Source organism: Lissotriton vulgaris, chromosome 8 (genome assembly GCF_964263255.1).
Source record: "Lissotriton vulgaris chromosome 8, aLisVul1.2, whole genome shotgun sequence".
Taxonomy (NCBI): domain Eukaryota; kingdom Metazoa; phylum Chordata; class Amphibia; order Caudata; family Salamandridae; genus Lissotriton; species Lissotriton vulgaris.
In genome coordinates this window covers 816,169,593-816,195,472 of record NC_141696.1, presented here as the reverse complement: position 1 = coordinate 816,195,472, position 25,880 = coordinate 816,169,593, and positions in this window count along the sequence as shown.

Below are 25,880 nucleotides of genomic sequence, written 5' to 3'. Positions count from 1 at the left end.
CAAAGCGATCTCCAGGTCGGCCAGTTCTTGAGACTGCTGTCTCTTATGTCCGGTAATAGTGTTAATGGCTTGGCCCCGCAGAACAGTTTTGTAGGCCTCCCAAAGTGTCGCCTGGGAACGCACCGATTGTGTGTTTTCGAGGAAGTAGTGTTTCGTGGCGTGTTTGAGTGCCTTGCGTACCTGTGGAACCTTAAGATAAGATGCGTGTAGGGGGTAAATGCGCCTACGTGCTCTCATCTGTAGGGAAAGTGTCAGTGTGAGCGGTGAGTGGTCGGAAATACCTCGGGGGTGAATCACCGAGGTGTCCACATGGCAAAGGGCCTCCCCTAGGGACAGGAAGTAATCTATGCAAGACAGGCTACCGTGCACCGTGGAGTGAAAGGTGTACTGCTGCGTGCCCGGGTGTAGGTGTCTCCAAATGTCTGACAGGCCCATGGCCGTGGTGAATCGCCGGAAATATGTTTCCCCCCCAGTCGGGTTCGGAGCGGGGTATTTATCCAGTTGTGGGTCTAAAACAGCATTGAAGTCCCCCCTCAGAATGATCTCTCCTTCGAGGAGAGTTAAGAGGAAGTCCCCTAGTCTCGGGAGGTGGACTGAGTGCAAAGCCGGTGGGACATATACTGACACTAGGTTGAAGAGTTTCCCCTCCCATTGTCCCTGCACAGCCGCGAAGCAGCCCTGGTCGTCAGTTTTTGTGGACAGGGGCAGGAATCGTGAGTTCTTCTGTACAAGAACGCCGGACCCCCTGGAGCCGGACGTGAAGGCAGAGTGAGCCCACATTTTGTAACCTCGCCTATCTAAGGCCTTAGTAGCTCCCCCCATCAGGTGCGTTTCTTGCAGTAGGGCCACAGTAAGCCGCAGGTGCTTAATAGCAGTTAAAACCAATTCCCGCTTTACCTTATCCCCCAGGCCTCTCACATTCCAGGACATCAAGGTCAGTGGCGGGCATGGTGCATTCGTGGGGTTTAGTCCCCCCGCTTGTACAGTATTATTAGCCATCGGGGAGTATGGGACACATATTGTAGCGCCTCAGAGACGAGACTGGGCTGTCGGCTGCGTCGTCGCGCAGCGAAGCGGTCAGAATCCTCATGGGGGCATTGTGTCACTGTCTGTTCTCAACAATGTCTCCCGAATTCCATAAGCCCTGAAACAGTGTCCTCGACCACTTGTGCACATTCCTAACAAAAACCGTTTAAAACATTCCCCCCTCCCTGCCCCCCTGCTTAACGGACCTTCAACTGCCCGCCACCCCAACTGAGCAGAGTGCTTTACCCTTCCCAAAACCAAAGTACTTGCGTGTAAGGGGGAGAGCACCTCCCCGGGTTGGCGGCCCCCTTGTAGGCTCTTGGGGTTGCCATGCCAGAGTCAACGTGCAGCTGTGAAATACAAAGTTAGGCCGGTGATTGGCGAGCTCGGTCAGTTCAGTGGCCTTCGCCGGAATCACTCCTTTTCGCCTCCCCCTTCAAAACCATGGGAAGGCGAGCGTTCTGCGCCCTCCACACGCCCTGACGCCTGCGAGCCATTTCTGCTGCCTCCTCTGCGATCCGACTCCGGTCTGTTCGTTTTGCGCTGCTGTCCGACGGTGTGCCAGCCCTCCAGCCAGTCTCGCGCCGTGTCGGGAGAATCGAAAAACCATACTTTTTTGTCCGCCACCACCCGTAGCCTGGCCGGGAAGATCATTGAGTAGGGTAGCTCTTTCTCCCGTAGGGTTTTCTTAACTTCCAGGAACGTTCTCCTCTTTCTCGACACCTCCGCCGTATAGTCCGGGAAAAAAGCTACCTTGGAGTTCTGGATTTGAATGGCCGGCGCCACTCTTGCAGCCTGCAAAATGGCGTCTCTGTCCCGGAAATTGAACAACCTCGCCAGTATTGGACGCGGCGGGCCTCCGGTCTTGGGTTTCCCTCCCGGTACCCGGTGGGCTCTTTCGACCGAGAAAAAGTTCGATAGGCCTTTAGGCTGGAGTCGAGACTTCACCAGTTCTTCCACATATAGGTCAAGGGCCCCCGTGTCCTCCGATTCCGGAACGCCTAGAATACGGACATTATTGCGTCTTGAGCGACCTTCCTGGTCGTCCAGTTTGTCCCTGAGTAGTTTGTTGTCCGTTTGTAGGCGCTCCATAGCGATTTGCAGTTCGGACACATCTTCGATCAACGATTTCGTGACCACTTCGACTCGCTTGACCCGTTCGTTCATCTTCTGCAGATCTGCCCTGATTAAGGTGACTTCGGTCGCCGTGGCCCCCACAGTCTCTTGTACTTGCGCCAGCGCCGCCAGGACATCGTCCAGTGTGGCTTTCTTCACCGCCTCGGCCTCCGCCATCTTCCCCCTAACAGTTTTGCGCTGGTCTTGCGAGGGCGAGCGTCTGTCGTACGCAAATTTATCCAGCTTAGCCTGGGTTGTTGTGTTCTTGGTGCCTCTGTGCGACATGGTGTGGTTCTTGTCGAGGCGGTGCAGTGATTTCCCCGGTCGTCTCCGCCGGGTAATGGCGGCGACGGACTGAGAGGACGCGTCTCCTTCTGCGTCTCCGGCAGCGCTGCTTACGCCCGTAGATGGTCAACAGGTGATTGCGAAGTGGGCTCACGAGTTCTGGTCGCTGCGGAGAGTGTTCGTGGGTCTTCGGAAGCAAGCAGCCGGTGAGCCGACACTTCCGGTCCTTCGGCCCCGGCTTCAGGCCGCTTCCGGCTGGGTCGACCAAACTGTGGCTCCGCGGTCTCGTAGTTGCGTGTAGGCCCGGCTCCTCCTCCGTCGTCGGCCAGCGGCAATGGGCTGTTTCGGACTGTCGCCGCACCGGAAAGTTCTGGAGACGACCGCTGCACGGTCTCTGGGTCCGGTTCCCCCTTTGGAGCCGGAGTTGATCAGGATAATTGTGCGGATTGTTGCGGAAAGCCGCCTTTACCCGGGAGCCTCCCTAAGCTGCGGCCGCCATCGTTGACTGCTAGCCACGCCCCCCGGTGCAGGTGTATTTTAAGGGTTCAGGGCTAGGTTTGGGTTTTGGGGTACAGGGGTATTTTAGGATTCAGGGGTAGGTTTGGGTTTTGGGGTACAGTGGTATTTTTAGGGTTCAGGGCTAGGTTTGGGTTTTGGGGTATAGGGGTATTTTTAGGGTTCAAGGGTAGGCTTGGGTTTTGAGGTACAGGGGTTTTTATAGGTTTCAGGACTAGGTTTGGGTTTTGGGGTACAGGGAATATTTATAGGGTTAAGATGGGTTAGGGCCCGATTCACAGAATGAACTTACTACTTTTGGCATTCACAGAATGCACTTACTACTTTTGGTATTCACAGAATGAACTTACTCATTTTGGTATTCACAGAAGTTAGGACTACTAACTTTAGGACTCCTAAATGCCTTCTGTGAATACCGAAAGTCTTAAAATTAGGATTTTTCTCAATTTAGTAGTAGTAAAGTTAGGACTCCTAACTTTAGGACTCCTAAATGCCTTCTGTGAATACCGAAAGTCCTAAAATTACGATTTTTCTCAATTTAGTAGTAGTAAAGTTAGGACTACTAACTTTAGAATCCTAAATGCCTTCTGTGAATACCGAAAGTCTTAAAATTAGGATTTTTCTCAATTTAGTAGTAGTAAAGTTAGGACTCCTAACTTTAGGACTCCTAAATGCCTTCTGTGAATACCGAAAGTCTTAAAATTAGGATTTTTCTCAATTTAGTAGTAGTAAAGTTAGGACTCCTAACTTTACTACTACTAAATTGAGAAAACTCCTAATTTTAAGACTTTCGGTATTCACAGAAGGCATTTAGGAGTCCTAAAGTTAGTAGTCCTAACTTCTGTGAATACCGAAATGAGTAAGTTCATTCTGTGAATACCAAAAGTAGTAAGTGCATTCTGTGAATGCCAAAAGTAGTAAGTTCATTCTGTGAATCGGGCCCTTAGTGTTTAAGGGTGTTGGGGTATTTTAAGGAGTAAGGATGGGTTATGATTATGGGGTGCAGGGGTATTTAAAGAAAGCAGGGTGGGATTAGCACACAATATGAGACATGGCATGAAGGGCGGAACGTACCACACGCCCCCAGCGTTTGTCACGCCCCCAGCACACGCCCACAGCACAACGCAGACACGCCCACAAGGGACTACTTTGCTGGCACGGTTCTTTTACCTTTAAAATGTATATGGTGGGCGTCTGCATAGCCTATGTCCTTCTGCTGCAACTGCCCTTTCCAACGCTGTATTGGGTGTTGTGATTGGTGCTGTGGTTCCTGAGATTACCCGCCTCAAAGGTTTGGGCTCTCTCTTCATTATATTAGTATGGATTAGGTGTGATTTATGCATTTCCAGGAATAAGACAAGAAAACCCTGGTCGAACTTCTGGAAACTACACCTAGAAAATGCTTTCCTAATCAGTTCTGGCTATTCAGGTTTGACTCACATCAAAGACAGTAATAGACACAACTAATAGAAGAACACGTTTCGTCAGTTACATTGCTAGGAGTTAAACTATTTAATTAATGTGAGGCCTTCTATTACTGCTTAAGCTTTGCATGCGAGGAAGGACAAGACCTCTTGCTAAACAGGAGGAGCATCTCCTTCTGAGCAGTGTAGGCACCATCATACTTTAATGGAAATAAATATTGGTAATTATTGCTAGCTCAGTATGGAATTAAATCACATGAAACACATTTATTTGTTTTATAACTCTGTCCTTTATGTGCCTATTCACTTTTGGATTGCTTTTGTGCGTTGTGGTTGAGATGGACCCCCATACCATGTTTGGCTAGGCCTTTACTTTATAATTTTGTTTTCTATTAGATCACTTTTTCAAATCTTTGCATTGATTATGTAATTGGCACTTTAATAGCAAAATCCTTAAACGGTCTATGTCTGATGATGTTACCAGAATATCGTGCCTAAATATTGTCTGACAAAAATATAGGGCCAGATGTAGGGAGGCTATTACTGGTCGGTAACGCCCGAAATCGGCCGTTACCGACCGGTAATAGCCTTTTTAGATGTAGGTGGTATATTTACCGATTCGGTATTTACCGAATCATCATTTACCGATTCGGTAATTACCAAATCGGTAAATGAGATGTAGGAAGCACTTTAAAGAGTGCTTTTGTGCTTTAAGGATTCGTTATTTACCACCAACTATTAGTTGTTGGTAAATACCGAATACCTGTGTAAATGCAAACCTGTGCATTTACACCAGTGCCATGTGGCAGACATACATGCCCTTAGGGGATGTATGTATGCCACATGTGCACACCAGCACTATTCAGGGGTGCAACAGGGTGTCAAAGTGACACCCTGACACCCTTGACTCTTTCCCCATTTTACCGAATCGGTAATTACCGATCGGTAATTGACATTCATTTCTATGGGCCTGGAGGCCCACAGGAATGAAGGTCAATTACCGAATCGGTAAATACCGATTCGGTAAATACCGAATCTTAACGATTCGGTATTTTTTACCGACTTTTTATCTACATTGCATTTACCGATTCGAAAATACCGAATCCGTAAAATTCGATATTTTCGAATCAGTAAATTACAATTACCTACACATGGCCCATAGTGTCTTAAATGTTTCCCAAAAATATTGATCCATTGGAGTAATGAAAGATCTACACCCAGTGGAGAAATTATTTTGGAACTAGGATGACATCAAAATGTATGGGAAAACTCCTGAGTCCCAAAGCATTCTAAAATAAGGTACGGTTAAGGTCAAGTTTTATTGTAAATATAATATTTGGTTTAGGAATAGTGTAGGAGTCTTCCTAGAGTTGGATTTAGGGAACGGGTAAGTGAGAAGGTTAGCATTTGAGTTAGGGTGTGTGTCTCTTTTGGTCTTTCACAGCATGAAGTCAATGATGTGTTAGTGTTAAGTTATTTTACAGTGTGAGCTAAGTGACGGGCTAGCATTAGTTTTGGGGTAGAGGGTTAGGATATCTTGCAGAATGGGTAAATACTCTAAAGAACATTTGTAATTGAAAACACAGTTTGGATCTCAAACCGACAGTCTCAAAGGTTGCGATACATTTCAAAATATCTGTTTCTCACTTAGTTACTTTGCTATTTTGACATTCCAAAATTTCAGTCTAGATTTATTTTGAAAATTTCCAATGGTGGCTAAGATGACATAATTTACAGAAATGTATTTGGCTGGGTGACAACAAAAGAACCCATTGGTGGGGATATACCATGTGTCACCAGCACAGCTTCAGCCAATACCCAGCACACTTGGCCAGGATGATAGCAAATTGGATGGGGTTGGAGGAGGTGAGGCCTCTAGCATTCAAAGAAGAGCCAAAGTAGCCTGCTATGAATGTGAAGACTGAAAACATGATTGCACAATCTTACTTAAACAGACAAGGATGTACCAATTCCCAGATGTTGACCAAGGTAGATGCTGGAGTTGCTTAACTGGCTTAACTGGGTAGGTGACAACCTGATCTAACATTATCAGTGTTGCATAAGACAGCGCAGAATGTAGTAAACCTACTCAGTCAACTGTTCCCTAGTCACAGGGCATTTATTTTCATTCCTTTAATGTTCTTATTAATCTTGTGGTTTGTATTGTTATTTGATTTCTTTGCTGTTTATTGTCATTTGGACTATTCATCTACTGTGAATATTTCTTTAATTTGCTTTAATTTACATTGGCATTTTCTTTACTTTTAGAGCCTGACATCAATTACCCCATCAACAGCAACATCACTAACCCTAGCAACACCAAGAGCCTTATAACGAGGTTTCTGTACTATCCCCAGTACCAGGAGATTTGGTAACTCTGAGGTGGGTGGTCGAAATTCCTGGATTGAATGTGAGAAAGGAGGAATTACTGAGGATAGCAGTAATTTATGTACCGATTCCCACAAAAATTTCTCATTTCCCCCAGTATATCCCATAGATTTAGTAAACCTGATGCAAATGGTAACTCCTGTTACCAGCTGAATCAGGCGTGCCTGGGACCTTTCAATGAGGCCCCATCACCATTACTGACAACATCCCCAAAATCATAGCCACCAACATTCAACACCATCAGCTGTTACCAGGAGCACATATCTGTTGTTTACTATCATGATTTGGGTTAGTGATCTCGTCATCACCACCAGCAGGGTCACTGTATTTGGTGATACCTTGATCAATCTAAGCATCGGTAAAAAGAATCTATTATCCATGTTTAGTTTTCTTGCCCAAACCCATTATCGATGAGTATGCCTGTGGGCCCATAAAAGAACATGCAGTACAGTGCCATCAACTCGAGGATTGAGGTTTACTCAGGATTCTCAGAGAGTATCTTGGATTTGAGCCCTAACTATTAGTTGCACAGTGCTGGGCGATTTTACGTTTTGTCTGCGATAAAATCGTCCCAGTATTGTTCAATTATAAGTAAGCCCCCATGGAATGAGGAATTACCATATGGGGCTGATTTTTTCAACTATAAAACCCCATAGAATTCCCTATTCCATGGTTGTTTTTGTGTATTAGGTGAAAGCGTACCAGGCTTACCGCTGTTAGAAAGAATAAGGCAGTATGAGACTTGGCTGCTGCTGCAGCCACAGTCTCATGCAATTTTTGTGGCTGAAAAATGGAGTCAGGTCACTTTCACACCAGGCAAATCCGAGTGCCCAAAAATCTAACCACTAATAATCAGGCGGGTTGAAATTTACGCATGCAAGCAACTAATTTTGCTCTACGCGACTTGTAATCATGCCCTTGGAGGAGAACCCTATTAGTACGGTTCAGAAACAAGTAACAACTCTCCCATTTGCTATATTCAAAGGGGCAGATTTATGTTAACTGGCGCATCCCGAGGGATGCGCCAGTGAACATGCGCCACAGCGCGCCACAGCTGCGCCACCCATGGTGCGCCGCATTTATGATGCGGCGCACCATGGGGCAAAAACGGCACAGATGCGTGACGCATCTGTGCCGTAAAAGTGACGCATTGCTGGAGTTGTGTCGCAAGCGCGACGCAGCTCCAGCAAGGCTCGGGGTTGCCCTATCTGACCAATGCTGCGTCAAGCCTTACGCCTGCTTCAAGCAGGCGCAGGGTTTTGACGCAGCATTGGCCTAAAAGTGACTGAGTGAAATCTTATAGATTTCACTCAGCCACTTTTGCGAGGCGCACCTGCCCCGGAACGCCCACCCTGCGCCGGAACGCCCACCAGCGGCGCAGGGCTTTACAACGTGACGCATCTGCGTAGATGCGTCACGTTGTAAATCGGTCGTAAGGATGCGCCACGTTTACGCCACAGTTGCGTGACGCAAACGTGGCGCATACACAACATAAATCTGCCCCAAAGTACATGGACTTCTTTTATTGTCAGAATCTGCCCTTTTGAACATACCTTGGCTATTTTGCTTGACTTACCAGGACTACAGATATGGGAACATAAGCCTATCAACACACCCAGTATCACTTTGAGCATCTTGGGAGGTATCAGGAATGAGCAGGAGTGGAAGACAAGTGTCCTTGTGAAAAAGGAGTCAATCAGCAAGAGACATCACAGAGAAAAAGCTGACTGACAGGAGGATGTGCCTGACCTCTGTGCATTTAGGTACTACATTGCAAACTGGGACCTTATGTTCTAGTCACAGTTAAAGGTAAATAAAACAGGGTGTAGTAAGGGTGTGGTATTTCACTGAACTAATGAAAATCATCAAAGCATCTCTTTCCCAGGGCCTTGTCCCTGATAACTTAAAGATAGGAAATGTCACCCCAATAAAAAAAAAACATAATACCGACCAGTCTGACCCCAACAATTTTCGCCCTATCTCCAACATCCCGACTCTAGCAAAACATCTGGAAAAATTTGTACACCTCCAGCTCTGCCCCATATTGAAAGATTCCAGCTTCTTGACCAGTACCATTTGTGTTTCAGAACTGGTCATAGCACAGAAACAGCTCTGACACATATTGTCGATGATGCCCTCTCATCAGCAATTGATGCGGTCAAACATGACAGCATGATTAACTTACTTAAAAATATGATGGGGCTTTCTGGTCCCATTTTAAAATGGTTTGCTTCTTTCCTTCAAAAAAGAACTCAGAGAATCAAAATCAACCAATCCTTATCAGACATTACACCAGTAACAATTGGAGTACCTCAAGGCTTCACACTCTCACCCACGCTATTCAACTTGTTCATGGAACGTCTTACGGACATTTTGAAGAACTCAACAATTCAATACCACATGTTTGTTGATGATACAAAACTGTATATGAAAATCTCTTCTCCTGAAGATATCAAAATGCTTAACTGCACTCTGCTGAAACTCAACAATGGCTGACTCACAATCACCTCTTGCTCAACACCCTCAAAACTGAATTACTTTTGATCACCCCCTACAATATCTCGTCCCCATAGAAGTTTGGATCAAGCGACTCACTGCTCTCAACTGTTCCCCCCACATTATTGACTCTACTCGGTCTCTAGGCATTACTCTTGGACAAACATTTTAACATGCAAGGTCATATTAGTGCAACCATCAGAGAAGCTAACCACCAAATTAATATCCTTAAAAAATCAAACCCTTCTTGCCCCCTTAGGATCTTCCATTAGCTGTACAATCTTTGGTCATCTCCCGACTAGACTTCGAGAGTGCCACTCTTGCTGACCATTTCCAAAGTAAAGTTGGCCCTGTTAAAGGCCATATTGAACTCAGTGGCCAGACTTATACCAGGATAGCGCTCTGATACCCGGACAGGTCATGTTCGCTCTTTATAAAACTTCAAAATAAATAAATAAGGCAAAGGCATTTTAAGACATGGACAAAGTGGGGACTGGCCGAGGGGCCCAGCATTTTAGGAGCCCCCGATAGAGCCAGCTCTGTTCTGCAGAGAGTATTGCCCTAATGGCTTCAAATAATTCTTAAGCAAATTGTTTTAAATACCAATTTCCTTTCATCATATATATTTTAAATGGTGATGTCTTGTGGTCTGTTACAGTCATTTTACAGAGAAATGTGTTGCTTATGTTTTACACCACCATACAACATCCATTAAAATGTTTCTATTAGATCAAAACAGGACTTCAAATATGAGAAATGGGAGATGGTCAAAGAGATTATTTGTAATAATGTTAGTGAGTTGCTGCTGTTAAAAACACACATAACTAACCCTGATTATTAGATTAAAACACATTCAGAATTAGGACCAGTGTAACTGCGCACTGTGAGTGACCTGGCCGAAGAGTGCATGAAAGAGCTGAAATTGGATCATAAATTCAAAGCTGTTTCGAAGAGGGTCCCACAAAATATATTTGGCCCAGGGCCTCCAAAATCCTTAAAATGTCCCTGAAACAAGGAAGTGAAATTTGAATGGTTACCATTTATTTAATGACTCGTACCTAGTGTCACATTGCGCCAGGAGCCGCTGCAAGAGCTGAAGACCGTTGCTCTGGTTACAGATCATAAAGCAGAGGTGCATATAGGACAGACTATGAATATGCAGGTCGTTGATTCAAGAGTAAACAAAAGTTCAAAATCTTGGAGGAATATTACCAAGCCTGGTGATATTAGATTATCGCCGCTTTGTGGCCGTTCTCGGCCGCTAAGCGGCGATAATTATATCGCCCTATTAGCAAGCTGTCGCTAACTGATGTTAGCGAAAGCTTTGAGGCGATAGCGAGCGGTTTGGGGCCCGCTTTGCATGTCAGCGATATTTATCTCTAATGACATGCAAAGTGGGCGTACCTAACCTGTTAGCGACTAAAAACAGTCGCTAACATCGCTATCGCCTATTATCAACGCAGGCGTAGCGATGAAAATATTCGCACTAAGCGCAAATATCTCCAAAAGCTAACGCCTGCTCAGACCAGTTCTTAGCCATTATAATCAATGGGAGGTGGATATTATGGCTAAGACCCTATTGGCGTTAATTCGTGAATATCGCTGTATTCTCAGCGATATTCACTCATTTCGCCGCTATCGCCGGATATTTTATCGCTTTAGAGATAAACGCTGCTAATAGCAAGTTATCTCTGCGATAATATCTGGCGATGCTTGGCGATAAAAAAAAAACTCACTAAGCCCATTTAGCGATAAATATCGCTAGTTGTTGGTAATATGCCCCTCGGTTCTTTACAGAAGTCCAGGTTGTTGGGTTATATGCATGAGGTAAGAAGTGTATTGAACCCTGCTGGAACACTGAACTGGAGAAGTCTACCACCTGCAAAAATTATCATTAAGGTTTGGTGGTGATTTGTATTTGATTCCTGGTTTGATTGTCCTATCAATGTGTAGTGAAGAGTGATTTTTTACAGGTAAGTTCTCAGAATGCTTTCTGGATGAGTATAAGCATTTTCAGTGTAATGCGCTGGATCTCTGGGGGTCAACGTGAAGCTTTGAGCTCTATTTAATCTAGGCCCATTGTTTAAGACTCATGATTTCCTTAGCTTTTTGCTATAATTTGAAGTGTCTGGGCTTGTCTGAATTGTTCCGTTGGTGAGACTAATGGGTTACAGAGGTCCAATTAAGTTATGACCAATGCTCAAGCTTGTCTTTTAGGGCAGTGGCATAGAGTAGCAGGATTTTAAGAAGGAATCACAGTCCATAACATGCACTCTTGCTTAACAAATTGATCTGGGGCTGGCAAAGGAAACTGGCATAAGTACTTGCTTGGATTGGTCCCCAAGGTGATGAGGAAGAGGTTTGACCCAGAGAGGGTGATCATGGACTTGGAACCTGATTAAATAGTTGAATTCCAATTAGTAAGATCTCGAGTTTGCTCCAATAATGCTCATATTAGCCTTGCAATCATTGTGATATATCCATTAGGGAATATATTATATTTGCATGTGAAGTGTGATCACTATTGACCTTCCCCTCCCTGAGAATCGAAATCTCTGGGGTTGACGCTGTAGCCAGGTTCCTTAGGTCCTGGGTAGGTGTTGATTAGTCAGGAAATCCCTATGTTTATTGCACCAGTAACTAATATTTTTCGTACCAAATATTTGGCATACTTCATTTGTTCAGTTTAATTGACGATCACCTTTGATGAGATGTCCAAGATTCCTGCACATTTCACTTGTGTTTGTAGAACAGCAGTATAACACCTGCATTTTGAGATACGGTAGGCTCAAAGAGCATTTTTATCATCACCCAGCCCTTCCTTGACATGTTTCAGGATTACTCCAGTCACTGCTAGAGGCCTAAAGTTGACAGTTATGAAGCTGGTGGTTGCCTTCAAGATGTAATTGAAGATAAAGGTTATCCTCAAGTCCAATCAGCTTCCCAATGTATACTTGGTTGGGGATGGGTCTGTATTTGCCCAACACATTTCTTTCTTCATTGGGTTTCGTTGTTAGACGTGTGATAAAGTAAAGAAGTATATTTGGAAACATAAGACAGATACAATTTTCCAGATGTGCATCTGGAAAACGTTTGTGAATTAAATTTTTGCAGAAGCAGACATGCTCATGTATATTCACTCATATGAAAATCTGCTGGACAAGTTCCTTGTCTTTCATTATCAGGTTGAAAGTATTTCTCCCTATGAAGAAACCGTTTCACTGACAGCCTCACATATATTGGGGCTGTACCTAGCCCCTTTTCACTATGGTATGACAAACTTGTTCACGCAGCGGCGAATTCTGAATATCCATAAATGTGCTAGTTAGTGGGAGTGCACAAACTCTTAATATTCCAGCCTGGAGCACCCAAACACTGTCCTCTCTTCTCCCCTCTGTGTAGATGCACTTGCAAAAAAATTGTTGTGTGATTAAATCCTTATACAAGTGCCAGGCCACTTTTGCGAATTCTAAAAGTGTTTTTGCACTTCCTTTGTGAATCAAACCCATGGATTTTGAATTCATTGTTATCAACCAGAAGTGGCCTAGTGAATCGAAATTTGCCTAGCATAGTAACGGTAAGTTTCAATTCTATTAAGGACACGGAGGCGAGGATTATGCTTTTCTCTCTTCGCTGTTTATTCAAAAGTCACCGCATAGCAGCCAGAAAAGCAATAAACATGAAATAATATGATCGCCATTCCCGAGAGCGAGGTGCGTCACTAGCCACGCCCCCTCGGTTGGCCACGCCCCCTCCAACGCTTTGACCAATCTGCATAAATTATGTGCATGGGTAGGAAGCGCAGCGGACGAGCGCAGCGGGCGCGACGATTGCGCGCCGAAGGCGCGCTTAAGGCAAGCTCGTCTGCGCTCGTCCGCGAGCGTCCGGGACTAGGGGCTAAGGACTCTGTATGCTATCATACTTATACTTCTGCTGAACTACTAGCGCTGCGCCCAACTACCACGACGTGTCCACCTATTCCCCATAACGCGGCGAAACGTATATCTTACTTGGGCATAGGCAATCCCGCCACCCTCACAAATGCCCCTGCTCCTGAGCACTCTATGCTCACGACCACACCCAGCACTACCTACATGTTCAGGTGTATATATCTAAATACCCGCTCCATGATTAAACACCAGTCAGATATTTTTCTGCTACTTATGGATAAACAACCTGACATGCTGCTATTGACAGAGACCTGGCTTACCCCGGACTCATTACCGGACATTTTAGCTGCCCTACCTGCAGACTACTACATCCTATCAGCATTACGCCCAGGTGGAAAAATTGGGGGAGGAGCAGCTATAATTGTCCAAAAAAAATTCCAACTTAGACAGCTCCCATCTCTGCCTCTACCTAACACTGAAAACATAGTCGCCAAAATAGATACTCCCAATGGCTCACTTGTACTGGTCTTACTATATCGCCCTCCCCAAACCATGGCCACATTCCCTTCCACTCTAGCTCAGCTACTGGCACCGTTGGTCACAAATCATCCTAAACTACTTTTGGTTGGGGATTTAAACTTCTGGTTCGACAACATATCATTGGATCCCCAAGCTGCAGAGATGAGTGAACTTCTCTGCGATCTCAACCTGACACAACACATCCACACTGAGACTCACCAGAAGGGCCATAGCCTTGACCAAATCTGGTCTCTGAACTTGTCACTATCCTCAATAGACATAAAACCTTGCTGTTGGTCTGATCACCACAGCATAAGTTTCTCCTTCCAGTTAGATAAGACTACCCATTTCAAGCTACAAACCAGCAAAACCATTAGGAAATGGACCTCTATGGACATGCCAGCCTTTCTTAACTTTTTAGGTGACTCCCTTCCCCTTGACAGCACTAATGTGGAGGAGGCCGATGGTCGGTTCAATGAATGGCTTACTGCAGCGATTAACATCTATGCTCCTCCTACGCGTCTTTGCAGCTCTAGGAGTCCGGACGCACATAAATGGTTTACACCTGAGCTAAAGAAACTTAAACTGGAAGTGAGGCAAAAGGAAAGAACATGGCGCTCCCAGTACTGCCCTCTGGCCAGGGCCACATACTGCTTAGCTAGGAAGACATACCAAAAAACTCTACAAAACCATAAAACTACCTATTACTCATCCAAAATCCTAAACTCCACCAATAAGTCAAAAGAAATTTTCAGGATAGTGAACGATCTTTGCAATGACGATAGAACTTCCCCTCCAGTAGTTCCCACACAAGCGCTATGCAATTCCCTGAATGACTTTTTCCGCGATAAGATTTTATTGATTAAACAGAACATCTCCACACTTCCAGCTTGCGCCCCAGTGGATGACATCTATTTTAATCCCTCAACTTTACATTCTTTTCCCCCTATCGATCTGAAAACTTTCTTGGAACTACTGTCTAGAGTCAAATCTGGCTCCCCTATGGATGTCTGCCCCCCCCAAATTATGAAAGAAATCGGTCGAGCCATGCCCAACAGCATGATACCCTTGCTCAACGACTCTCTCACTTCAGGGATAGTGCCTAGTAGCTTTAAGCAGGCCTTACTGATCCCCCTCACCAAGAAACCTGGTATTGACCCGCTGGACCTCATGAACTACCGGCCCATATCCTTGCTGCCCTTCCTATCCAAAATGTTGGAGGCGCATGTCACCAACTGCCTCTCTAATTTCGTGGAGGAATCGGACTATCTCCAACCCAACCAAGCAGGATTCCGGCCTGGTCACTCCACTGAGGCAGTAATATTGGCCGTCCAGAACACCTTGAGGTCCAACGCTGACAAAAACCTTCATCAAGCCCTAGTACTTCTTGACTTGTCCGCTGCATTCGACACGGTTGACTATTCCATCCTGGTCAACCGTGTCGAACAGGCGGGTCTCAGAGACTCTGCCCTAGCCTGGTTGAAATCGTTCATTTTTGAACGTACTCAGTCTGTCCGCTTAGGCTCCTTTTCTGCTGCCAAAGTCAAGTCTTTTTGTGGGGTGCCCCAAGGCTCTTCGTTATCTCCCCTATTGTTTAACTTGTACATGCGGCCCCTTCTTTATGCCCTGAGGAAGCACAAAGTCACTGTATACAACTATGCAGATGACTTGCAGCTAGTTTTTGTTCTCAATTCCCCAAATGCTGTGGAGGACTTCCAAGCCACCATGACTCTAATCCAGAGCTGGATGTCCTCAAATCACCTTAAATTAAACCCAGGGAAAACTGAGTTGATCCTGCCCGGCAAGAGCGAAATCAGTTGGAGCCCTAACTTCTGGCCTGCTGATATGGGCCTTCCCCCTAAGAAATCTCTGACTGTAAAAAGTCTGGGGATAACCATCAATGAGGACCTCTCGCTAAAATCCCAAATTGGAACCGTGGTTTCCTCTGGATTTTTCCAATTGAGGAAAATTAGGAAAATCGCTCATTTCCTCACTCCCTCCACCTTAATTCAGGTGGTCATGGCCCTAGTCCTCTCCCATATCGACTTCTCAAACAGCCTATATCTTGGCCTACCCGCAGGACAACTTAGAAGACTGCAGTACTTGCAGAATCAGGCCGCCAGGCTGATCTGCAAGGTACCCAAATGGGAATCGATCAAATCAGGCCTAGAGACCCTGCACTGGCTACCCGTGGCCCAAAGAGCCGAATTCAAAGCTGGGTGCATCATCTTTAAGGCTCTGCAAGGCAAGGGACCTCTATTCATCAGGCAGCTGATTGGAAGATACGCTCCCTCACGCAACCTGAGATCAGCCCACAAAGACCTACTTGAAGTACCTCGCTTTAAGAAAAAACGACAAGGTGGCAGCAGCTTCCATTTTTTAGCAGCTACCCTTTGGAATTCTCTGCCACTAGCCCTCAGACAGAGTAAGGACCTTCTTGCCTTTAGAAAGGCATTTAAGACTCACCTCTTCACACAGGCTTACTTGAAATAATGCCTCCTGCAGACTCATCCTTTGTTATGTTTTTTATCTTTCCAGCGCCAAGAAGCCTCCGGGCGTATGTGCGCTTTATAAATTTTTAATAACATAACATAACATAACATAATACCCAACATCAGGTAAATAGTGTCAACAGAAAAAACAGAACATATTCAGGGGACTCCATATCCCATCAGTCCATGAACATAGTCCTTCTACAGTGTCCATAATCCTTAAGGTAGTCCGTCCATCTTGTGGTCTCCTCCTCTTTCTTCGCGCGAGCACACCACCTCATCCGCGGTCTTGCTTTGCGCCATCATTGCCTAGCAGGAAAAATACAACAGCGTGAGCGTTGCCAATTCTGCCAGAGGAAAAGACCAATCTTCAAGAAACACCACATGTCAGTACCATAACTCTAGGAGATCTCATGTAACGGAAAACAGATTACTTACAGTCATACGGGGAGGGACCTCCGCAGGAAGTATGGGTGGGATAATCCTCGTCTCCGTGTCCTTAATAGAATTGAAACTTACCGTCACTATGCTAGGCAAATTTTGATTCTATGTCAGGACCGGAGGCTTCAGATTATGCTTGTTCAAAGCTGATTAACCACCAAACTTGCGATATCCACCACAGGCTTAAAATAAAACCGCTTGAAAGTGGAGTCTGAGGACCAGTCCGCTGCACGCATCAGGTCCTCCAGACGAGCACCTAAGGAGAAAGCCTTCGAGGCCATGGCACCTCTCGCTGAAAGAGCTCCAAATTGTTTAGTATCAATGCCAGCTTCTTGGAGCACCCACCGCACCCAACGGGCGATAGTGGGGGAAGACACCGCCTTATGCGGTTTTCGAAAAGCAATTAAAAGTTGCCTTTCGCCCGGGGGGCAAAGTTCCAGCGTCACGTCCTCGTACGTCTTTAAACACTGCACCACACAGAGTTTGGGAACGTCCACGAAGGCCGGATACGAGATGGATCTCGTAGCGGACTTCGTACGGCATCCCAGAGTAAACGTGACCCCCTCAGGGGAAAACATCCGTGCAGAGATATCCAAGGCACGCACATCAGAAACCCGGCGACAAGACACTAGACACAAAAGCATAGCCAGTTTTGCCTATAACTCCTTCAGTGAAAGATAGCGATTGTGCTGCAAGGAAAGAAAAAGGTTTAAAACCACATTCACGTCCCACAAGACGGAATATCTCGGTTCCGGGGGTAAAGAAAGGCGTACACCCCGAAGAAGCCTGCAAATCAAAAGATGCTCCCCGACAGGGGCCCCATCCAGTGGTTCATGCGCTGCCGAGATCGCCGAACGCATTGCGTTAATGGTCCTGTAGGCCAGCCCATCTGCTGCCAGCTCCGCTAGGAAGTTTAAGATGGGAACGTCACCTGCGACCAGGGGATCCAGGTCCCGTCGAAGACACCAACGAACCCACCTGGACCAAGCCGAGCGGTACCTCTTTGTTGTACTGTCGGCCCACGCCTTAGACAGCAACGACTCAGCCGAGCCCGAAAGTCCTGGGAGCGACCAGCGTCTCCTGAAAGCCGCCACGCCATAAGGTGGAGAGAACCCTGCACGAGGTGATGAGGTTCCCCGTCTGGATTGAGAAGGAGACGAGGAAACTGGGGAAGTAGGATTGGAGAATCCCAAGAAAGTTCCAGAAGAACCGGAAACCAAACTTGCAACCTCCACCAAGGCGTCACCATCACCACGTCCACCATCTGGCGGCGCAGATGGGCCGCCAAACTCACCACCATCGAGAACGGGGGAAAAGCGTAAGGTTGTTCCCGGCTCCAATCTTGGAGGAACGCATCGGTCGCCTCCGCCAGAGGATCCGGTCTCCAACTGAAAAACCTCGGCAACTGAAAGTCGAGACGGGACGCAAACAGGTCCACCGAGAACGGGCCCCACATAGTCTCCAACCAGTGAAACACCCTTGCGTCCAGTTTCCAGAGACTCGAATCTCGCAGGTACCTCAAGTGCCAATCCGCCACCTGATTGGCTTGGCCCGGGAGGTACTCCGCCGTCACCGAAACCTGGTGGGCTAGGCAGTAATCTCAAAAATCTTTCGCCAGGTCTGCTAACGCCCGCGACCGAGGGCCGCCCAGGTGGTTGACATAGCGGACCGCCGATATGTTGTCCATCCGTAAAAGAACACAGGACTTCGCCGAGTCCTTGGTCCAACAACGTACCGCGAAAGAGCCCGCCAGGAGCTCCAGGCAATTGATATGGAGCTGCTGCTCCTCTAACGACCAACCGCCGCCTGTGGAAAAATCCCCGCAGCGGGCACCCCAGCCTGTTCTGCTGGCGTCCGATTCTATGATCAGATCCGGAACCGACCCGAAAATTGCTCGGCCGTTCCACGCCTCCATATGGGAGAGCCACCAGGACATTTCCCCTTTCACCTCCTCCGACAGAGGAACAGACTGCTCGTAAGTTAAGCCCCTTCTGAGATGGTAAGCCTTGAGGCGTTGCAGGGCTCGATAATGAAGCGGCCCTGGGAAGATTGCCTGAATCGATGACGAGAGAAGCCCTACTACCATGGCAATCTGACGTAGGGACGTGTGAGACTTGGCGATCGTCTGTCGAAGCATGTGCCGAATCTTGGCCATCTTCCGAGAAGGAAGGCTCAGAGACGCCTGCACCGAGTCCACCACGAACGCTAAGAACACCATCGTCTGGGAATGTGTGAAGACGGACTTGTCTTTGTTGACAATGAATCCCAGACCCTGTAAGAGTTAAAGCATTAGCTTGTTGGGACATTGGGCCATAAGCAGAATGTCGTCCAGGTAGAAGATCATCCGGATCCCCTGACTTCGAAGGACCTCCACTGCCGGGCGCAGCAACTTGGTGAAACACCAAGGGGCAGAGGAAAGTCCGAACGGAAGGGCCGTGAATTCGAAAATCTGGTCCTGCCAGAGAAACTGTAAGAATCGACTGTGAGGCGGGTGTATGGGAACCACCAGATAAGCATCCTTGAGGTCCAGTCGGACCATCCAGTCGTTGGGCAAGAGCACGTCTCTCAGGAGGTGGATACCCTCCATCTTGAAGTGGTTGTAAACCAACCAGCCGTTGAACTCCCGGAGGTTTATAACGGGTCTCTTGCCCCCGTCCGTCTTTTCCACTAGGAATACATTGCTGAGGAAACCTGAGGGGTGTCTCGTTGATCGGCAAATGGCCCCTTTGCGTTACAGCTCTGAGACATCTTTGTCGATCAACCGCACGTCCTCTTGCGAGAAAACAATCGGATGGGGCGCTTTCGCCTGGAAAGGCTGATCGTAAAATTCTATATGGAAACCTCGCACGGTCTGCAGAACCCATGCGTCCCCAGTTATGGCCCGCCAGGCCTCTGGGAAACAAGCCAACCGCCCTCCTATGAGTACCTGATCCGGATGGATTACACTCACCGTGGGAACTATTGTTTCCAGCGTCGTTCCTGAAGCCACCTCTGCCACGAAAACGTTGGTTCTTGGTGGGGTAGAAGTTGTTATATTTGGCCGACACCATGGCCTCCTCCTTCTCAAGAGGCTTGCGGAGGCGCCCCGCCGCGAACCTCGCGACCCTGTCTCCCGGCATCCAGGAAGCCGACCTCGGATGGATGATATCGTCCGGGTCCAGCATACCTGAGGCATCCTGAGGCAACTCAGTCGGAGTACCGGACGGGCGCCAAGACCTCACTGAGTCCTCCTCGTCGTCGGTGTTCGCTGTGGAGAGCCCTCCCGGAGAGAAAGGGGCTGTCCCTGTATGCACCGAAGGGCCCGGGGTCGGGTGCGACGCCGGGGCAGGGTCGGTCGCCTTAGCCAGAAACGCATCCCTAAGGCGTTCAAATAAGTCCTTATCCACACCCGGCTCACCCCCCGAGCCGCCGTCCCTACAGGCCTTCTTGGGTGCTGGCGGATGACCCTCCCCCGGGGACTGGGAACCCACCGGGGCACCCCCTGGTGCGGGAGCGAGTTTCGCAGTTTCGCGCACTCTTCCGCAATACGGGCCGAGAGGCGATCCTCCATGGGCCCCACTATCTCCTGCACGCACCTGTAGATAGACTGATCCACTGCGTCATAAAAATCATCATCCCCCAAATACTGGTGGGTTTCCTCCTCCTCAACGTAATACCCTTCCGCCATATTGCCTATTAGCTATGTCGCGCAAAAAGGCGGAAAGTTCCAGCTGGTACTAGGGACCAGGGGTATGGGCCAATTGGAGGCTAGCAAGGTTTTTGTTGCTGGTAAACCAGGCGTTCAGTGGCAGCACTCCACCCAGCGCGCTAACCCTCTCAGCAGAGACCGGGTCAAGGCCACCTCCCTGCGCGCTAACTAAAGTAAGGCTGGCAAGCGGGCTAACCGCCCGACGTGCTGAAAAAATATTACAACCCGAAGGCGTCAACGCGGTAATCCGCTAAGTACAGACCCGTTAAGGGCGTAGATCAAATTGGGGCAATACAACCCGACAGGGCGTCAAGGTGAGGCGGCAGAGTAAGGCTCCGGCGTGGCTCTCCTCCTCGGCGCGGCTCCCGTCTGACGGGGAAACCACACCGAGGAGGAGAGAGACCCGAGGCCCCATCTAGTGGTGAGGAGGTAACACCGCAACTCTCGGGGACAGTCACGTCAGGGGCGAAGCGTCCCCGCGACGAATACCAGGGCTCTGAAAGATAAACGTTGCACAAATATACCAATCAAGAGCCCCTAAGCCCAACTACAACCTATATATAGTGCCTAAAACCCGAAACACCCCCACATTGCAATAACGAGGGAGAGTATAGGAAAAAGCACTTAACTGGCTGCGAAGCAGCGAAGAAAGAGGAGGAGACCACAAGATGGACGGACTACCTTAAGGATTATAGACACTGTAGAAGGACTATGTTCATAGACTGATGGGATATGGAGTCCCCTGAATATGTTCTGTTTTTTCTGTTGACACTATTTACCCGATGTTGGGTATTATGTGAGATATTTTTTCATGTTTATTGCTTTTCTGGCTGCTATGCGGTGACTTTTGAATAAACAGCGAAGAGAGAAAAGCATAATCTGAAGCCTCCGATCCTGACATAGAATTAACTTTGTTTTCACGAGAAATAGTGCAGGAGCTCTGACTGTATGTACTGCACAAAAGAAGACCCCAGCATTCTCTTAAAATACAATAACAAGTGTTGACAAACAGCACAATTACAACCACAGAAAACTCAGTCACATGGAGAGAAAGTATAATGCTCCATGATGTTTCAGGCCTACAAACTAAAGTAGGAGCAGATTATCAAGAACGGCGTTAAAATTATCGCCGCTTTATTGGTGGGAAACTGCCACTAAAGTGGCGATAATGGGCTTGATAATATGCCCTTGTGAATTCCCATAGAAGCCCAGGTTCACACCAGAACATGGACTTCTATGGGAATTTTAACGCCGTTCTTGGTAATATGCCCCATAGTTCTTTTTTTTAAAGGAAACTTGTGTTAATTGTTTTGCTGTCTTAATGATTTTTTTTAATTTTGAGAGTTTGCCTAGACAGTGTTCTGAATCTTACACACACACAAGCAACTGATAAGTCAAGGGTTCTACCATGGAAACATCAGATTTCCTATTGTGTCAGGATGTTAGATATTGCCTCTGCTCTGTCCTAAAAGTTTGGAAAATCCAAGGATATTGGAGTAGACACCTCACTCACTTGTCCTGACATGGTTCATCATCGGCGCCTATCCACACCCGGGTAAGATGGTACCACAAGGGCGGACTCAACCATAGGTGTAATGGGAGTTTTTAGATAAAACAAAACTGGATAAGCAGGGATCCAGAAGAGTGATGCTTTAAAAACACCTCAAAGGTATACCCAAAGGTTTTTCTTTATTAGGAGGGTACCCGGGTTTATTGAATTCTATTATTTAATTATACGCTTGTTTTTGTGCCAACATGTTTCGGCCTTCTCTAGGAGCCGATCGGGTCTGGGGCCTTCGTCAGGGCTGTGTTTGGTGTAACCCTGCCCTGTCTTGTGCACGCACACCATGCACACTTGTGAGGCCTAATGCTTTCACTGGTCTCGGTTTTTGCTCCAGAGGATTTTCTGTAAGACAGAAAGAAAACAGAGTGGCGACCTTTATTTACTTCAGTCATCCATCCTGACTTAGTTCATGCGTCTCAAACATCTCTAGTGTTGGACCTTCTTCTTGAGTTTACAAGTACCATTAATCGCTAATCATCAAATCTGACAACAATCTTCCTTTCTTTTCTTCTTTTTATAAAAACGTTAAGTTTTGTGCTCCTATGGTGAATGTGAGGTGTTTCTTTATATGGCTACATATCCATAATTTTCTGACTTGTGGATTCCTTTTCTATGATGTGGTATATTGTACAATCTAGGTCCAGATATCTTAGTCACTTGAGTGTAGGGTGGACGGTCCATGTTGTGAGTTTACTTTTGACCACCTGCATAGTGTGTCACTCATACTGAACCTGATTGCTCTTACCCTCTAGTATTTTTTTTCAAGGGTCATGCGGTTCATGCAGGTGGTGCCATCTTCTAGTCACACACTTAAGAAAAAAGAACAAGCATATGAGTTTTTGGTGGTTGGTATGCTATTTTTCTTTTTTCTATTCTTGTTTTTATTCTTTCATTCTGTTTTATATTTTTTTAGTGAGGTAGCCCTATACCGCTCTTATAGTAACTCAAAAGGTCGCGGAGTGCCCACCTACATTTTGACTGACAGCGCAAGTAAATCAGGAGGTCGTGGAGAGCCTACCTCCATTATACCTCTGGCCGACTGATGGCTTCTATGTCATGCTCTCTTATATGTTCTGATGTTGGTTTTCAGGTTGTGTGGATTCCAGCTCTTACAAGTGTGCTTCTTGTTTTCTATATCCTTTTTTTCTTTTGCACACCCATACCCTTATAGTTCTTAAAAAGTAGCTTCTTAGGCTTTTACACCCCTTGCGTCATATTTCCCATTTAGTGAGAGATCCTCACTCGTACCCATACTGTGTGCACAACGCGTCTAATATGATATTTTTAGACAGTACACTCACCTTTACATTCCGCCGGAAGTGTGTCCCCAAATACCGACATTGAGGTATCGCACTCAGCCATCTCCCACTTGTGTCATTCATGCCCCATTTCTAAGTCAAACATTTCTTGCACGCATTCCAGATGGTTAAAGCCCTTCTGCCCAACGGCGGGAGAGCTTCTCACAATCTCTCCATGGGCCAGCGGTATGTTGAGACATACAGTTGTGTCCATATTTTTTGCAAGCACCCAATCACTTACTTTGACGAAGATCCAGGCACCGCGAGATAACCTCAGTCATGCGACTATGACCACCGCCGAATGATTGGTTTAGCGACTGAGGTCCATTTATGATGTGCTCTCTCCCTCATGTCTGCCGCGTCATTGTACTGCAAACCCGTGAGACCGTGGTCATGCTGGGAAATGGAGTCCTGAATTCAGGACTTAATTTTCCTCTTTGCTGAGAACTATGACCCGTTGAAAATCTGGTGATGTCTTTTTTTCTTTTTTGTCAGGGGCCTTTATGTGGTGGATAAATGCAGTGCATGGTTTGTATTCCTTTTTCAAGTTTTTGGAAATCTAAAAAATACATTTCTGGCAGTGGGAATCCTAGAGCACTCCTGAGTGTCACGCAGCCCCGTTAAGTGTATCTGTGGAGGGGGTGTATTTTGTTGGATTCTTGTTCACTATACTCCCAGACTCCAGCGAGTCCAGTATCCTAAACATTTATAGACATAGGGGTTCCTACAGAAAATGGAAGATGTATTTCTGAACGCATAGGTCACCCAATGGGCAAGGGCTATGGCAGTGATGTCCAATTGATTTCCTCATTTAATTCGCGAGTGATACTTGATAGAGGGTAAATCCATCTTTGTTCCAGCTTCAGTAGTTGTTTTTCATTGGCAGTGGCAGGTAATTTCACAATCACTGTCCACATAAAATAATTTTCTGTGTGTCCTGTCATGTGGAAGTGGCAAATCAGTTTAGTAATGGTTTTCGCACATCTAAATGTGCTCCTGTGTTCGTTGATACGTGTTTTAAATTTCAGTGTGGTCATGCCCTAGTATCTCAATTGGCATTTACCTGTGATAAATACACGACATTGCTACTGTTACAATATGTATGTTTTTAAGTACTCATGGGGTACGTAGTCCAAGGTCAACTTCTTTGCTTGCCTTTGTCAAGGTACAGATATTGCAGTTTCCACAAGGGTAGTGACCAGTCACCTCAGGTAAGTTCCACATAGCTTGTACTGTGCGGTCTCCATTGGTAGTCTGTCTGGGTCGGGTGTGTACTACGAGGTCTCTGAGTGACTCCCCCCCTCTTAAAAGTGAACATAGGTCTTTCCAATCTTAGGGAAGTGGAGTTTAAAGTCTTCCAGTGTTGCAGTATTATTTTTTTTACAGTATTGACTTGTGTACCATATGTAGTGACATACACTATTCTGTTGTTTGGGGGTTTTAAGTGTGTCTCCAAGAGTGACTCTCTCGGGTTATGTCTTGCCCTTTTCATGGCTCTCTTGACTAGCCGCTTAAGATTTCTCATCCACTTTGTTAGACAATTTTTCTGCATGATTCTCATATGACTGTCTTTCTGTGCAGTTCCTTCATAGTCTGAGGCACTGACCCACTGGAAAGTTGTCCCTGAGGTCTTTCGGATGGAAACTATCACAGCGGAGTAGGTTGTTTGCATCAAGTGGCTTGTAAAAAACCTCAGTTTTTATCTCCTCGTTCTTATGCCATATTCTCAGATCCATAAATGTGATGGACTTTTTGCTCATAGTCATAGTGAAATTCAGAAACTCGTCTTGTGTGTCCAGCCATTCTACTAATTTTGTTGCTTCTGTTTCAGATCCCCTCCATATTACAACAATATCATCTATGAATCTTCTCCATATCAATATGCTTGCCTTGTAGGGGTTGTTGTTGTTATAGATGTTTTTCATTTCAAAGTCGTTTACCTATAGGCAGGCTATGCTCAGGGCAAAAGTGTTCCCCACAGATGTTCCGTGGATCTGTAGGAAGAAGTCACCTTCAAACTGGAAAAAGTTCCTTGTTAAAGCCATGTGTGCACAGTCCAGGATGAATCTTTTGGGTATGATTGAGTTCCACTCTTCTCCTCTTGGTAAGGTTTCTATTACCTTCAGGGATGCCTCTTGTAGTACAGTTGTCTACAAGATCTCAACGTCGAGTATGATGAAGATGTTGGTTCCTTCTTTAAATCTGAGGTCTTGGATTCATACCAGCATGTCTTTTGTGTCCTTCAGATAGGAAGACAGCTTCTGTACCAGTGATCTCAGGAAATGGTCTGTGAACTTCGATAGGGGTTCCAAAATGGATCTGATGCACGAGACAGTTGGTCTTCCCGGGGGTGGGTTTTGTTCTTATGTATTTTCGGTAATATGTAGCAGTAGGGTATTAGTGGATTCTCCTCTTTCAGGAATCCAGCCTCCTGTACTGTAATGCAATCCCTCTCCTTTGCTTCATTTACCAAAGTACGGATGTGTTCTGCGATCTCTTTTGTGGGATCTCTCTGTAGCACCTGGGGGTCATTTAGGAGCCTTTTGCACTCGCTGTGGTACCTCCAGTGGCATCACCACTGTAACTTCCACTATATCCGCTGGTTTTATGATGATGTCTCTAATGTTGTCAGTCTTCTTGAATGGTGCTGTGTTCTGCTCCTGAGAGGTTGTTGAACACGTGTCTATTGTCATCTCTCAGTTTGTCGACCTCCAGGGCCACAGCTTTTTAAAATGCC